This window comes from Dermacentor silvarum, chromosome 1 (genome assembly GCF_013339745.2).
Source record: "Dermacentor silvarum isolate Dsil-2018 chromosome 1, BIME_Dsil_1.4, whole genome shotgun sequence".
Classification (NCBI taxonomy): Eukaryota; Metazoa; Arthropoda; class Arachnida; order Ixodida; family Ixodidae; genus Dermacentor; species Dermacentor silvarum.
In genome coordinates this window covers 366,736,286-366,752,876 of record NC_051154.1, presented here as the reverse complement: position 1 = coordinate 366,752,876, position 16,591 = coordinate 366,736,286, and the positions used below count along the sequence as shown (strand labels likewise).

General features: G+C 48.3%; 1 long non-coding RNA gene across 4 annotated transcripts; it reads left to right on the top strand.

Moving 5' to 3' along the window:
• Nucleotides 1–9,567: 9,567 nt before the first annotated feature.
• On the top strand, nt 9,568–11,671 carry LOC125942405 (uncharacterized). Of its 4 annotated transcripts, XR_007465076.1 has the most exons (5): nt 9,568–9,870; nt 10,146–10,283; nt 10,422–10,697; nt 11,249–11,386; nt 11,525–11,671. It is a non-coding gene; the product is annotated as an uncharacterized LOC125942405 (long non-coding RNA). The 4 variants fall into 4 exon arrangements; XR_007465073.1 differs by lacking the exon at nt 10,422–10,697 and having other exon boundaries at nt 10,146–10,421; nt 11,525–11,670; XR_007465074.1 differs by lacking the exon at nt 11,249–11,386 and having other exon boundaries at nt 11,525–11,669.
• Nucleotides 11,672–16,591: the final 4,920 nt, after the last annotated feature.

The window sequence follows — 16,591 nt, the reverse complement described above, 5'->3', positions numbered from 1 at the left end:
CGGGTAGTCCAGCAGGTGGTAGCAGAGCATGGCGTGCCTCAGGTTGCCACTAAGCTCGAGGCCACCCCGGAAGTGCTTTGGTGACAGGCGTGACTCGCGCAGCTCCACGAACTCGGTGGAGTGGCGGTGCATCAGCAGCCAGTGGACCAGAATGAACAAGCGCCTGCTCTGCATGTTGGGAGCCAATGGAACCACGGGTCCGCGCAGGCAAGCCAGGACCGGCCAACCTTCGCGTAGCTCGGTGTTGATGACCCACGGGAAGTTGTTGCATAGGGACCGCTCCGCAAGGTGGAAGCAGCCGTTGGCGGCGCTGGGGTTGCATGACTTGTCGAGGTCCACCCGGTGATGGCCCATGATGTTCCGCATGCCGCGAAGGTTAGAGAAGAGCGGGTTAACCGACGGGCACACGCTGGGATGGCTGCCAACCATGTACGCAGCCGACTCTCGTAGGCGGCCACTGCATGGCCCCATCTTGCAGACCTGTGGACAAACACCTGTCGTGCTAGTACTCCACACTGCTGTTCACATAGTAAACCGCCAATGCGTGGTTTCTGCCTATTTAAAGAGTAGGTATCGAAAAGCAACGTTAGAAAACTAGTCCAAAATTCATCTCATCTTTACAGAAAGTCAACTTGTGTAATACTTGTTGAAAAATGCATTGCCTATGCTGAAATTGACGGCTGCCGGCTAGGTGTTCGTGACGTCATGATGTGCAGGATCTGTAATTCGTATTTTACGGTAGTGAGGCATTGTGATTGGAAGTACCACTGGCATCACCCAGGCAGGAACAAGAACCACGCGGATGCAAGTGACCTTGTGCTGTGTGTCCCAGAAAGTCACAGTGTTGTCTACAACTTCGCGGGGAAACTTTGGAGTGCCATAGAACGCCTCGTAGCCTCCAGTCTACTGTCATACAATTGTGCAACCCGACGTAGGGACAACATAAACCTTCATTTCTTCACGCATAATGTCAACGTCATTTCCCAAAGCAAAACCTTAGCGGCATTTTATTATGTAAATCAACGAATTCAACAGCAAATGACTACCGGTAAGTAAATCTGCCCGCTATTGTAGTTGCTGTGATTGTGCCTCTTCTATTGGGGAAGCGTTACTGTATAGGTTAAATGTTTCACTACACCAATAAATTGCGCTTTTACATTCACGTACACTACGTGTATGTGAAGTGAAAAATACAATGAAATGACTAGAATCGGTATAGTTCTGTGTTTTTCCATGTTCCTGATGTGACGTGATGCGTTCATCGCGTCAGCCGCGGTTATTTTTAGGTACTAACAGCATAAATTCAAACGCGAACGCATCGAAAGCTACTAGGCTACGTTATTGCGTTTCCAGCTTCACAAGCATTTTTAACCGCGGCGTAATTCATGCGCCGCAAGGCGAATTTCGGTCGACACAATCCTTAAAGGCCAGCTACGGAACGACGGCCGATAACGATAAGCTGGGGTTACATAAAATGGGTGTTCCGATTAGTTTCCCTTGTTCGGACTTGAATCTATCCGAAAAAGGCTTCCGCGTCTAGGACAGTAGTAATGCGGCGGCCATTGTAACACGGCTACCTCGGGCGATTATCGAAACCGCGGCCTCGTGCTGAGAAGCAGAGCGCGATATAGCTACTATGCCATCACGGTGTCTGACAAAGCTTTTCTTCGCCGCATTGATTGTCGAAGCAGAGAGTGAATGAAGGGCCTTACGCTTTCTTCGGAGGTTCGCCGTCGCGTCAGATCCATCGGCATCGTCCACCTCGTAGCTGGGCCGCCTCGTGGTTTGGACGCAGTGCTGGGCGAAATCTCTGGAACGGAGCTGAATCGTGCGTCTCGTGGTTCACACGAGCATCTGCGCGATTTTGTTGGCGCGCATTGCTCGTGGCACGCTGTCTCGAGATTCTTGGCGACACGCGAGGTTGACTTGATGATGATAAAGACCTTAAAGTCTGGTGCACACCCACTCACGGGGATTGGCCAAGAGGTTGGCTTATTCTGCGCAACAGAACCAAAAACGATGAAGAATCGAATTGCCACTAAGAGTAGCCACGTGCTAGAAAACCGCGCAAACTTGAAATTTCATTTGGAAGAACAGTAAGTGTACAAGTTGTTATTAGTTCAGATATAACAACAGCGCAGTCAATAGGGATGGAGAAAGGTGCAAGATGCGAGACACGAGAAAGGCCCGTGTTTTCCCGTCTCTTTTTTGTTCTGTTCTTAATTATGTGTGATGGCAATGTTAATATTTTATAACGCCATAGCTTTAAGGGTCACGCGTCGCAGAAAATCCGCTGTTGGTGTCGGCGTGGGCGCTGGCGAAGCTGAGCAAAACCTTCCGTATTTATTTATGTAAATATATATGCAACGCCTTGCTGCATGACATGCGGCATATGCTGCTTATACAGTCACAGCATTCTATCACTAAAGTTGCTCATACCTTGTCTTGTCGCGGGATCAAGTCCCGGCTGTGGCGGGCGCATTTCGATGCAGGCGAAATGGCAAACGCCCGTGTGCTTGCCTTGTTGTGCATGTTGGTGACATGCGTGACATGTGGTCCCTCAGGTGGTCAAAAGCCATGGTGGTCAAAATTATTCCGGAGCCCTCCACTACGGCTTGCCTCGTAATCAGAACAGCTTTTGGCACGTAAAACCCCTAGAAAGAAAGCAAAGATACCATGTCTTACATTCTTGACAAAGTTATTTATCGGAATTTTGAGAATTACAACTCACAAACGTCATGAAACGAAACACCGACAGCACTATAACGATATAAGGTGGAGGCGGGCGGGTGAAGGGTACCTATTTCTTTGTAGCAGACGCAGGGTGGTAGCCTGCGCCCGGCTGAACTTGGGGTGAGGTGGGGGGAAGGTTCGGTGACTAAGGTAAAATGCCTTAACGAGATCGTTATAACTAGTCAGATTGGCCCTTGTGTCCAACTCGTCTCCAGTGTCTCCGGCGCGCTTGACTAGACCTCGCGCAATGGAGTGAGTGACCTCGTTGAGGTTGGGGAGGTTTGGGTGAACAGGGCCCGGGTGGGCTGGGATCCTGAACATGATATCATTTTTTTGCACGACTGTGGACTACCTTCGGAATCTGCCCACGCAAGAAGCCGAGTTTCTACCAGAAAGCTCGCCTTCGTGCTTAGTGCTCGCCGCCAGCGTTTCCCACTAAACATTACGGATACATAAGTTGCAGTTGCCTGGAAGCGCGAGAAGCCGTCACGGATCTTTGAATGCTATCGCGTTCAACTCTTAAAGGCGAAGCTTAAACGTCCTCCATTATTTTTTGTTTGGCAGGACACAACACGGAACGCCGCGGGAAGGAAGACTGTGTGGTTAACCAGACTGGCCCATTTGTTTATGATGCATGGTGGTAATGTCAAGGTCGAACATTGAAACAAGCGCGAAGTGATGGTCGTTGCGCTAAAAGAACACCTTGCATCTGTATAAATGCACGACTTGGCCCTTTGAGGGACGCCGCCATAGGTGTGCTGCAGCGTAAAGGAGTAAATGATGACGCAGGTAAAGCGTGGTCCATAATTTAATAGCGCAATCTTACGCGTGGTTCCCACTTTGCTGGCACGCAGCAGATGCTGTGGCTTCATTTAAATCCCCTGAGGCATCAGTGCAGCCATTTTTTTTCGTCGATAGATGTTTCGTTGTTTTGAATTTTCGTTGTTTTCGTGATAGTTCACAGCGTAAAGAACAGCGCGAAAATTACACCACGTACACAAAAAGAGAGTGAGCAGAGAGAAAGGTGTTTTTTTTCACCTTCACTTATAGCCTATATTCGCTCAGTTGCATGAGGAATTTCGCTGGAATGCGAATTTCCCATCCAAAACGGGGTATCAATAGCTGATGTCCAAGTACGTCGGAAATTCCGTCCCCGATTCTATCCGGTGAGCACCACCGTAAGGTAGGACCATAAGGGGTGTTGGCCTCTGTCCATGGCGACCGGCGCCTTAAACAATGCAGTATAATGAACGCAGGTTTCCTATGCATGTTAACTTGTGCGTAGAGCGTGCAACTTGACTGAAAACACGACTAAGCTTGTATGCCAATTGCTTGGCCTGCGGGCTCATGGGGCGCTGCGCTAAATTGGTTAAGAGTGGTAATGCATTCCTTCAAATCCTCATTCGCATTTATTTGGTGCAACAAGGATACTTACTCAGGGTGAAAATAAACCGACTAACCTTCCGCTTTGATGTCGCGAGCAAACCGATGCCGTATATGCATTAGCGGCGTATACTTAACGGATTTAAATATTTAAAAATGGTCTGAACTTGAGCTTGTTGGCGTGGCTTCATTGCGGCGAAGGAGCGCGAAAAAAAGACGTGGCAAGAAAGACGGACAGGATAGGCGCTGTCGGTAAAGCACCTGTCGTATCCGTCTTGCTTGTCTCGTTTTTTTTTCTCGTTGTTTCCCCCTAATGAAGGATTTCAATATATTTTATTATAGTGTTTAAGCTCAGCTATTAAATTAATTTCCCGGAATAATCTTTGATTTCCGGGATAGCTAGTGTGGTAACTCAATGTGAGTTCAGCACAAGTCTTTTGTTTGGCGTCTTTTCTACGAATTATTATTTTGTGCCTCTGCGGCTCAACAAGGAGTCCGGTGGAATTGGGCGGGCGATAATGGCAGCTGCCAAAACAACGATTGCGATGTCAGTCAGTCGCGTTTTTATCTCTGAAACTTGCGTTCGTCCTGCAGCGGACATAAAGACAATCTGATAATGGTGAGAACACCTAGGGCGCGATCGGAGATCTTTGTTTGGTTCGCGTTCTGTTCAGTTGTCGCAATGTCACAATGTGGCAGTGTGCAAAATTTGTGGCAATGGGAGGGAAATAGCCAATTCGCAAGCGGTGAACTCCCCGGACGACAAACTTCCGCGCAGTTGTTAGTTTTTGTTGACGTCAACATGACGACAGGCTCCTGTCAATGATCTTGGTCACGAGCACGTCGTCTGCCAGGAGCAGAATGCGACAAGAGATGTGAAGTTCCAGTGGTCATCCGCTCGCTACGAGACCGGCTTCGCATGGCACGTCTGGTGGATTGGATTGGATCCAAACGGCCGCTGCGACTACGGAATGGTTCACCGCTTTCCGATTGGCTGCTCTCTCCCTCCCGTTCTCCCAAATTTTGCATAATGCCACTTAATGACGTGGTGGCAACCGAACAGATCGCGTTTCGAACAATGATTATCCTATCGCGCCCCTTTTTACTGGACATGCCTGGAAGCGCATTGTAAGACGAATATCAGCCACATCAAAGGCGATCGACCTCTCCGCTCTCCCTACTATTAATTTTTGTAAAATTTTTTTCGTGCGGCAAACGAAAATGCTTAGTCATGCAAGCCTACACAATTGCGTCTCCTTTACTTATCGTATGCGCCGGGCAGCAAAACGCCTTCAATTCCCATGACGTCACAGACAGCACATCATTCAATGCCGTGCGCTCCATAAGGTACAATGATAGTATTTCGGTGCATGTGTCGTTCAGAAACCTTATACAAAAGCATTTGAGCTTGTGCGGGAAATTTGCTTTCATAGGTGTGTGCACTGATCCTTACTATATAACAGATATCAGTTGTCACTGGAGTAGTTCAGAAAATACAAATGCATATATACGCTAGCACGACCGTCACGAGGGAATCGTGAAATCTGTACATCTGTTTATATTCCTTTATCGCAGAAGCGCTTCATGGCTGTAGCTCGCTAGCAGACTTCTGGCGTCAGAATGCAACGAAAACTACATCGTGGCCTGACGTTGAGGCGGCCAGCCAGCCCGCTTCAGGCCAGACGGGGTTGCCCCTTCGGGAAAAATCCCTGGTGTTTTGTAAAGACTCGATATCCTTCACATCACCTCGGCAGCAAAGTTCGGCCGTAATCTTGGCTGTCCTCTCGAGACTGATTCTTGATATCGACGAATGAGAGCTCATGGAAACACACGGATGGCTCGTTATGTCAATGGCTTGGATTGGCGTGACTACATGCGACACATGCCTACATGCGCTCCCCCACGCTCGTGGCATAACTCGCTCATTGAAGCGCTCACTGAAGTCCCAAACGCACGAACGCGTCAAAACGCTTATAATATGCAATTTTGAGAAATAAACAAGGATACAAAGACGGCAATGTCCCTTGTTGTACGTGCTATGGATATACAGGGTGTCCCAACTATCATGCACCAAGATTTAACAATATACAAATGCTGGGAAGAACCAAGGTAACGCTGTTTCCGTCGATTGGAGATAGTGAGATTATTTTTTGCATTGCGCCTAATTACATATTTAGTCTTAATTATTCAACTTCTCAAATATTATAATTAGATGAAAAGTGTCAATGCGAAAATTGTAGAGATATATGAAAAACTCTCAATACAGCTTTCTGTTGCTCAATGCGTGCTACATAAAAGTGTTTTCCCAAGTGTGAAAAAAGCCCGCGTATAGACGCGAAATTGCCGCGCGACTGGCCGTTTGAGGCACAATAGAAAAAAAAAACAATAAAAAAAGAATAAGATCGGGAAACAGCGGGTAAGTTGCACTCTATATATATGATGGGATCTAAAACACAATATTCGTCATACTTTTGTCAGACCTCGCGACGCTTCACTTGTTAAGAACAACCAAACACCTTAACAAACTAAATTCGGATATCAAAACAGAAAAAGACCACCTTTACCAGCATTACTTCGAAAAAAACTGTATAATTACGCCTAGGAAACTATGGCAAGAGGTAAATAACTGATCGCAAAGAAAAAAACAATGCCACTCGCTTGCAGGCTGTTCAAAAGCACGCCAAGTGTGTGCTTTTTTTTTCTTTGAACAGGAAAGCTTCGATTTACCGGGGTGGAATGATACTGTGAATCACAACATGGAATAGCGGGGTAAACAACCTCTTACGTGGTGGTACAGTCGAAACATCCTAAATATAACGGCGCAGTCTCGCTGGTGTGCTCAGTTCTTCACATAGAGCGGCGCTTTCGTGCTGGAACGCGCTGCCTTCTGTCTTCTCAGCGATAAAGACGTGCGTGCAGGATGCACTCGGTATGGCATAGCATATCTGATATGTTCTAGGCACTATAATAGCCGCTGGGTTCCTGGGATTCGCACTATGCTTATACTCCGTCCCATGCATAGCAGTCAACGCTGTGGAAGCTACGCAAGAGGGTTGGTCAAGTAAAGTTACCGCTCCGCGCGTTCCAGCCATGCTTCGCTGGGCGCCAACAGCATTCGCTCGCGCGAGCATGTACGTGAGGCTCCTCGCGACCAGTTGCAAATACAAGAACCCGAAAAGAACAAGAAAAAATTAAAATTATCTAAAAGAACGCATTAGCAGCCGCATACACAGTGTGTTTGTTTCTAAGGATTAAGACTTCGTTCATTCAATACTGAGCCTATACAACAACAGTTGCGCACAATTACGGTAAAAAAAAAAAAAACAGCCACCTATATCCAAGTGCGAACGAAGCCAGTGGAAGAAGTCTGTCTAGCCTCCACAGCGTGGACTGCAATGTATGGAACGGAGTATAGCCACTGACATCCGCAGCGCGAACGCTGACAAAACTGCGGCGCGCGCCTAACTTCTTCAATAACTTCTTGAATAAAATTAGCGAAATGTAAATGTCTAAGATGAAGGGCTATTGCAAAGGGTTCTTATATAAACAAGTCAGTTGGAAATGTTTTCGTCCTGAAAGAAATAAAAAAAACGCCTTTCAATAACCTGACCAGGTAACTTGCGTTTGTTTGCTGGTCCCACAGGATGACAAAACAGTGCACACTAAATTAAAGGAAGCGGCTAATAGCAATTTTTATTTACTATATATGCGCAAAGTACCTGCCTTATCAATTGTTCATAAACCTCATTTAATTTAAAACAATCAACAAGTAGTAACACGTTAGTGAGATCGTGTGGACTGACATTTCTGTGAAAACGTGCTGTGCATATCGCGCTCACTTCTTTGTTCACGTTATTGTCTTAGTAGTTGTGTTATCGTCGTGGTGGTAGTAGCGCCATCTGGCATACAATGTTGGTTAGGTGACATGTCCATCTGTCGTTTGACTCGTGCATAATTACGTGTTCTAATGTATACATTTGAATTAATGGTGGCGGTTGACGGGGTCATTACGACAACTCGGGCTCGAGCACATACCTTCCCGCGCTGAGATAGCCAAGCATGGCTTAGTCACGTCCGCGGAAAAGGATATCTTGAGGGCTGAGCCAATGCCTGGTATTTGGACCTTTAGGCCCCTCGGCAGACGCAACACAATTCTTTAGCCTCGGCTTCAGTTAGAGAGGGGGAAATAGGAAGTCACTTCTTCCTAACGCCTTCTTCAGGCTTTCTCTTCCCTATATATTTCATACTTGTGCTGTCTTCTATTATCTTCTGTTTACTTCCAACTATTCCTGATTGCCAGGGTTAACAAAGTGTGGCTAGCCAGTTGTGCTTATGTTGTATTTGGTAACAGCACCAGCATACAGCTTGTGTTAGTGGGACTTCCTTAGCATGCACTTCTGTGATTTTCCCGCGTTTGGCTCAGTGGGTAAGCTCAGCCGCTGAATAATTAGGACATGCTATGTCTATCACAAGTCCTCTTGACTCAATTGCCTAGGAAAAATGGTTGCACCAATTTAAATTGTGAGTAGAGAACCAGAGAACACAAAAAATCAGGTATCACGTCATCCAGGCCTGTGAGAAACGTGAAACGAAAGCCAGACTAATGTCATTTTTGGGTTGCAAATTGCCTAAAAGACACCACTGGCACAGACTACAAATTACAAAGTTGGCAAGCGGAGATGAGACATTCCTCTGGAAGTACGGGACAAAACTCGACGAAGCCAATAGACAATCTCGTGCGATATGGTAGCATTCCAGTTACGGCAGACCCCACCGTACGATGAATACCGCCGAGAATATCTCAGAAATAGATCTGATGAATCTTAGTGAGCTCGAATTGTTGGAGGGATGGAGAGGAGGAACAAGCTTTTATTGAGACCAGCAGTTTAGTTGGGTGGCCGAAAAGAAAACTTAATTGATATGCACAAATATTCGACATATGAAGTCATCGTCATTAACCGGTATTTATGTCCACTGAAGGACGAAAGCCTCTCCCTGCGATCGCCAATTACCCCTGTCTCCAGCTTGCGCTGTCAAATTTCGTAATTTCATCACCCAACCTACAGGTTTTCTCGCTCAATTTAATCCGAATACCAGCTATTTTAATCCAAGTACCTGTCAATTTAATCCACGCGCCACACATTTGTTCCCAATGCCAATTAATTCAATCTACGCGCCAAGAATTTTAATCCTCACGCCACTGAATTTATTCCAAAGTGTAGGTCCACTTGCGGGGTGTTATAGGAAGTTCAAAATAACGACGAAATGTTATAATTTTGCGCAGGCCAAACGTAACTGAAGTAGACTTCTTCATACGCTACGAAGCATACTTCAAACCACATGAGAAAGAGTCACGTGATATAACGTAACTTTCTTCAGGCTCTAATGGGTCATTCTCAACCATACTGACATGGATATCAAATGAACGGGAACTGAAAAAGCTATGGGATGGTACACACATAACTAATGTCAAACCAGGTGGGGAAAAGGTGTCACGTGACCTCACGTATAATTCGCTGGTCCATGCGTGATTCCCAACCATATTGACATGGATATCAAACGAATGGGAATTGAAGAAGCTATGCGATGGTACACACGTAACGAACGTCAAACCAGGTGGCAAAAAGGTGTCACGTCATCTCACGTATAATTCGCTGGTTCATGCGTGATTCCCAACCATACTGACATGGATATCAAACGAACGGGAATTGAAGAAGCTATGCGATGGTACACACGAAACGAACGTTAAACCAGGTGCCAAATGGTGTCACGTGACCTCACGTATAATTCGCTGGTCCATGCGTGATTCCCAACCATATTGACATGGATATCAAACGAATGGGCTTCGAAGAAGCTTTGCGATGGTACACACGTAACGAATGTCAAACCAGGTGGGAGAAAGGTGTCACGTGACCTCACGTATAATCCGCTGGTCCATGCATGATTCTCAACCAAATTAACATGGATATCAAACGAACGGGAATTGAATAATCTATGTGATATTACACACATAACGAACGTCAAGCCAGGTGGGAAAAGTGTGTCACGTGACCTCACGTATCTTTTGCTAGCCCATGCGTGATTCCCAACCATATTGACATGGATATCAAACGAACGGGCTTCGAAGAAGCTCTGCGATGGTACACACGTAACGAACGTCAAACCAGGTGGGGAAAAGGTGTCACGTGACCTCACGTATAATTCGCTGGTCCATGCGTGATTCCCAACCATATTGACATGGATATCAAACGAATGGGAATTGAAGAAGCTATGCGATGATACACACGTAACGAACGTCAAACCAGGTGGCAAAAAGGTGTCACGTCATCTCACGTATAATTCGCTGGTTCATGCGTGATTCCCAACCATATTGACATGGATATCAAACGAATGGGAATTGAAGAAGCTATGCGATGGTACACACGTAACGAACGTCAAACCAGGTGGCAAAAAGGTGTCACGTCATCTCACGTATAATTCGCTGGTTCATGCGTGATTCCCAACCATACTGACATGGATATCAAACGAACGGGAATTGAAGAAGCTATGCGATGGTACACACGAAACGAACGTTAAACCAGGTGCCAAATGGTGTCACGTGACCTCACGTATAATTCGCTGGTCCATGCGTGATTCCCAACCATATTGATATGGATATCAAACGAATGGGCTTCGAAGAAGCTTTGCGATGGTACACACGTAACGAATGTCAAACCAGGTGGGAGAAAGGTGTCACGTGACCTCACGTATAATCCGCTGGTCCATGCATGATTCTCAACCAAATTAAGATGGATATCAAACGAACGGGAATTGAATAATCTATGTGATATTACACACATAACGAACGTCAAGCCAGGTGGAAAAAGTGTGTCACGTGACTTCACGTATAATTCGCTGGTCCATGCGTGATTCCCAACCATATTGACATGGATATCAAACGAATGGGCTTCGAAGAAGCTTTGCGATGGTACACACGTAACGAATGTCAAACCAGGTGGGAGAAAGGTGTCACGTGACCTCACGTATAATCCGCTGGTCCATGCATGATTTTCAACCAAATTAACATGGATATCAAACGAACGGGAATTGAATAATCTATGTGATATTACACACATAACGAACGTCAAGCCAGGTGGGAAAAGTGTGTCACGTGACCTCACGTATCTTTTGCTAGCCTATGCGTGATTCCCAACCATATTGACATGGATATCAAACAAACGGGCTTCGAGGAAGCTCTGCGAGGGTACACACTTAACGAACGTCAAACCAGGTAGGAAAATGGTGTCACGTGACCTGACGTAACATTCTTCAGGCTTTTATGGGTCATCCCCAACCATACTGACATGGATATTAAACGAAAGGGAATTGAAGCTACGCGATGGTACACTCATAACGAACGTCAAACCAGGTGGGAAAAGGGTGTCACGTGACCTCTCGTATCTTTCGCTGGTCCATGCGTGATTCCCAACCATACTTACATGGATATCAAACGAACGGGCTTTGAAGAAGCTCTGCGATTGTACGCACGTCGCATACTTCAAACAACGTAAAAAAGAGTCACGTGACATCACGTAACATAAGCCAGGCTCTCATGGGTCATTCCCAACCATACTGATATAGATATTGTGACGGAAGCCAGATAGAGGCGAAGGATGTATTTACCAAATATATACAGAGGAGGCTAGGGCAAGAGATGTCCGATCCGGCCCAAGAGCTAGCATCTTCATCGTCGTCTTTGTCGCGCCGCCAAGCATCGCGTTGATCCATGTGTGCATCGCTCCGTAACATCACTCTCCGGGGGCTGAAGCGCCGTCCTGGCGCTTGTTATGAAGGCGAGGAGCTAGAAGAGCAGTATGGCTTCAGCCGGGAAACATGAACAACTTCAGTTCGCAGCGATGAGGTCGAAGAAGCAGGATCGAGGAGTACAATTTCGTAATTTACGTCACCGAGTTGACGAAGAACCTTGTAGGACCCTGTGTAACGTGAGAGGAGCTTCTCTGATAGGCCGACGCGGCGGCATGGCGACCATAGGAGGACCAGAGAGCCAGGCGTGAAGTGCACGCTTCTGTGTCGGCTATCGTAACGCGACTTCTGGGCTGCTTGCGAAGCAGAAAGTCGATCGTGGGCAAGTTGACGAGCTGCACTGGCTCGAGCTGCGACGTCACTGGCGTATTCAGTAGGTGAATGAGGAGCCGAAGGAAGGAGAGTCTCGAAGGGTAATGCAGGATGTCGGCCAAACAGCAGATAAAACGGTGAATATCCGGCGGTGTCATGCCTCGAGGAATTGTACGCAAAGGTAACAAAGGGTAACGTGCAGTCCCAGTCACGATGATCTGGTGAAACACACATGGCCAGCATCTCGATTAGCGTTCGCTTCAGGCGCTCGGTCAATCCATTCGTCTGCGGATGATAAGCGGTGGTGAGCTTATGTTCAGTGGAGCAAGCACGAAGGATGTCATCTACCACTCTTGATAGGAAGTACCTCCCGCGATCTGTGAGGAGCTGCCGAGAGGCGCTATGATGTAGAATTACGTCGTGTAGGAGAAAGTCAGCGGCGTCTGTAGAACTGCTTGTCGGTAAAGCCCTGGTGATTGCGAAGCGCGTGGCATAGTCTGTCGCGACTGCAACCCATTTGTTTCCCGAGATGGACGTAGGGAAAGGGCCTAGAAGGTCAAGGCCGATGCGGAAGAATGGCTCTGCAGGGATATAAATAGGTTGTAGCTGACGTGCAGGCAGCGCTGAAGGGCGCTTGCGGCGTTGGCAGCGTTCACAAGCAGCGACGTAGCGGAGCACAGAACGGTACATGCTAGGCCAGAAAAACCGGCGTCAGATGCGGGCGTAAGTACGCGAGACACCTAGGTGACCGGCAGTTGGTACGTCGTGAAGCTGGTGAAGAACAGTGGAGCGAAGATGGCGAGGTAGGACAAGCAGAAGCTCTGGGCCATCTGATCTGAGATTACGACGATACAGAACGTTGTCGTGTAGTTCAAACAGGCCAACAGAATGGTCTGGTGATGGAGAGGTAAGACGGTCGATGATGAGCCGTAAGGACGCGTCTCGTCGCTGTTCGGTGGGGATATCATCCAAAGCAAGGATGGACAGTATGCAGGCGTCGGAGTCAGGGTCAGTGAGGTCGGGAGCATCAACAGGGTGACGTGATAAGCAATCAGCGTCCTGGTGCAATCGTCCAGACTTGTAGTGCACAGCAAACGAGTATTCTTGAAGCCGTAATGCCCAGCGGCCAAGACGTCCACACGGATCCTTTAGCGACGAAAGCCAGCATAGAGCATGATGGTCTGTAATTACAGAAAAAGTTCGGCCAAACAAGTAAGGTCTGAATTTGGTGACAGCCCACACTAAAGCCAGGCACTCGCGTTCTATGATGGAAAAGTTTCGTTCGGGCGAGGACAGAAGGTAACTGACGTAGGCGATCACACGTTCCTTGCCGTGCTGTGTTTCGCCAAGGATAGCCCCAATTCCATGACCACTGGCATCAGTGCGAAGTTCCGTAGGCGATGAGGCGTCGAAATGGGCCAGTATTGGTGGTGTAGTGAGTAGGCGGACGAGGGCAGAAAACGAAGCTGCTTGTTCGGGTCCCCACACGAAACGAACGTCCTTCTTCAAGAGTTCCGTAAGAGCGCGGGCGATGTCCGCGAAGTTCCGGACAAAGCGACGAAAGTAGGAACATAATCCTACAAAACTGCGGACGTCTTTGTCTGAACGCGGCACGGGAAATTGTTGCACTGCTTGCACCTTGTCGGGGTCTGGTTGAACACCGGCAGCACTGACAAGGTGACCGAGCATAGTTATCTCGCGCTGCCCGAAACGGCACTTGGCGGAGTTCAGCTGAAGGGTGGCTCTTCGGAAGACGGCAAGAACGGCCGATAAACGGGTGAGGTGGCTCTTAAACGTAGGCGAGTAGACAATCACATCGTCTAAATAGCATAGACAGATGGACCACTTATATCCCCGCAGCAGAGAGTCCATCATACGTTCGAAAGTTGCTGGGGCATTAAACAGTCCGAACGGCATGACCTTGAATTGGTATAGGCCATCGGGCGTAATAAAGGCAGTTTTTTCGCGGTCCATAGGGTCGACTGAAATCTGCCAATAGCCAGACCGAAGGTCGATGGAAGAAAAATATTGGGCTCCATGAAGGCAGTCAAGGGCGTCATCGATACGAGGCAAAGGGTAGACGTCTTTATGAGTGACTTTGTTCAAATTTCGATAATCAACGCAGAAACGCCAGCTGCCGTCCTTCTTTTTCACGAGAACGACAGGGGAGGCCCACGGGCTAGATGAAGGTTCTATGACGTCTTTGGTAATCATTTTGTCGACCTCTTTCTGGATGACTTGACGTTCGTGATGCGATACGCGATATGGATGTCGGCGTATAGGAGTGGCGTCACCAGTGTTGATACGATGAGCCACGACTGATGTTTGGCCTAGAGGGCGGCCGTCAAAATCAAAGATGTCACGATAAGACGCCAGGACTCGGTAGAGATCTTGGGCTTGCGCCTGGGTCAGATCGGGAGCAATCATCTTGTTAATGTCGTCGAAAGACGAAGGCGCGAAGTTAGCCGAGCAAGAAGGCGGCGAAACATCGGCATCCAAAGTGGCAATCTCGTAGGGGTCAAGCGCGGAAGTGGTGGCCGGCGACATGCCTTGCGGGATAACCTCAGTCAACAGGGTGACGTTGAGAAGCGGCACGACCCCCGCAGGGGCGTCTGCGTAAGCAGGCGTTTGGTGTGTTGCGACACCACGTACCCGAGCACATGAGGGTTGGACCCTCCCGCGTGTAGCCGTGCGCGGCTTAGCCGTGTCTGGGGAAAGGGGGATCCTGGGGGTTGAGCCGATGCCGGGTGTTCGGACCTCTAAGGCCCCCCGGTGGAGGCAACACACCTCTTCGGCCTCTGCTTCACATAGACGGCACCTCCAGACTGACCCACCTGGAGGAAATCGGCAGTCGCCTTTTCCTGTCCCCCTCTTCAGTCTTTTGTCTTTCTCTCTCACTTTTCCATCTTTCCTGTCTTCTAGTCACTTCTACTCACTTCCGAATTTCTGGGCGGCAAGGGTTAACCTGGTGTACTTATCCAACCTTGGGTATTTTATATTAGGTTATAGCGGCGATGCATGGCTGGCGTCTGCAAGTATTCTAACTTTGTAGCGTCCCCTTGTTGGGCTCGGTGGTGGGTGGCTACCATCGCCGCCGAATTTTCCATTTTTACATGGCAAATGCTTTTCCCCTACTTCCTGATCGCTCCCTGAAAAGGGGGCGCACCGATGAAACATTCAACTTTTTATGAAACCTAAAGAAATTTTTCCCAAATACCACGTAGTACATAGCCAACACGAAACCAAGACTGTCCGTACAATATCCCCATTTGTTGTAGCAAAATGTCTGACAGAAGCAATCGGCCCAGGTTATAAAGTCACTAAAATGGGAAGCGGCGACCTTCTTTTGGAAGTGCGTGATAAGCTCCAGTACAACAAATTGTCGAAACTTGTTGCATTTGGTGACATTCCCGTCTCAGTGGGCCCTCACAGGTCAATGAACACTGTTCGCGGTGTGATCTCTGATGACGACCTTCTAGAACTCAGTGAAAGCGAGCTGTTGGATGGATGGCAAGACCAAAATGTAGTAAAGGTGCAACGAATTAAGTTAAGGCGTGACGACAAGGAAATCCCCACAAAACATGTAATCATCACTTTTGGAACAAGCGACCTACCAGATTCAATCGAGACCGGATATTGTAAGCTCCGTGTACGACCATACATTCCCAATCCGCGCCGATGCTTCAAGTGTCAGCGTTTTGGGCATGGGTCTCAGAGCTGCCGAGGGCGCGCTACCTGTGCAAAATGTGCTTCTAAAGAACATGCCTCAGACATCTGCACTTCCACAACCCATTGTGCCAACTGTGACGGAGACCACCCCGCCTATTCGCGATCGTGCCCGTCATGGAAGAAAGAAAAAGAAATAATACAACTCAAAGTCAAACTAAACATTTCATTTCCAGAGGCGCGCAAGCGTTTTGCTGCCCATAATCAGTTCAGTCCTTCCTACACCGATGTGGCGCGCCGGGGGGCAACGTCACATCCTGCGGCGGCCGCCCGAGTCACACAGAGTGTGACGGCGGTTACGCCTTCAGCCCCCCTGGCAGGAGCAGCCAGTGCTGTTCCGCCCCCTACAACGCAGGGCCAGCAGTCCTCCGGACCTGCCGGCCCCAGGGTCACTGCTCGTGCAGACCGGCCCTCAAAACCCCTGAGTGTGCCCGTGGAGCGGGCAGCATCCAGCGCCTCTGACGAGGCGATGGATGCAAGCATCACTACTCCGGCGTCCCAGGCGCCGAAGGAACGGCGTAGCTCCGTGGAGCGCGCCGGAAGAAAAGAAAAATCCCGCATCACGGGGCCTGGAAAGGTCTCGTGAGCTACCCTATTTCTCTTGACACACACCACAAAACACTTCCAATATGGC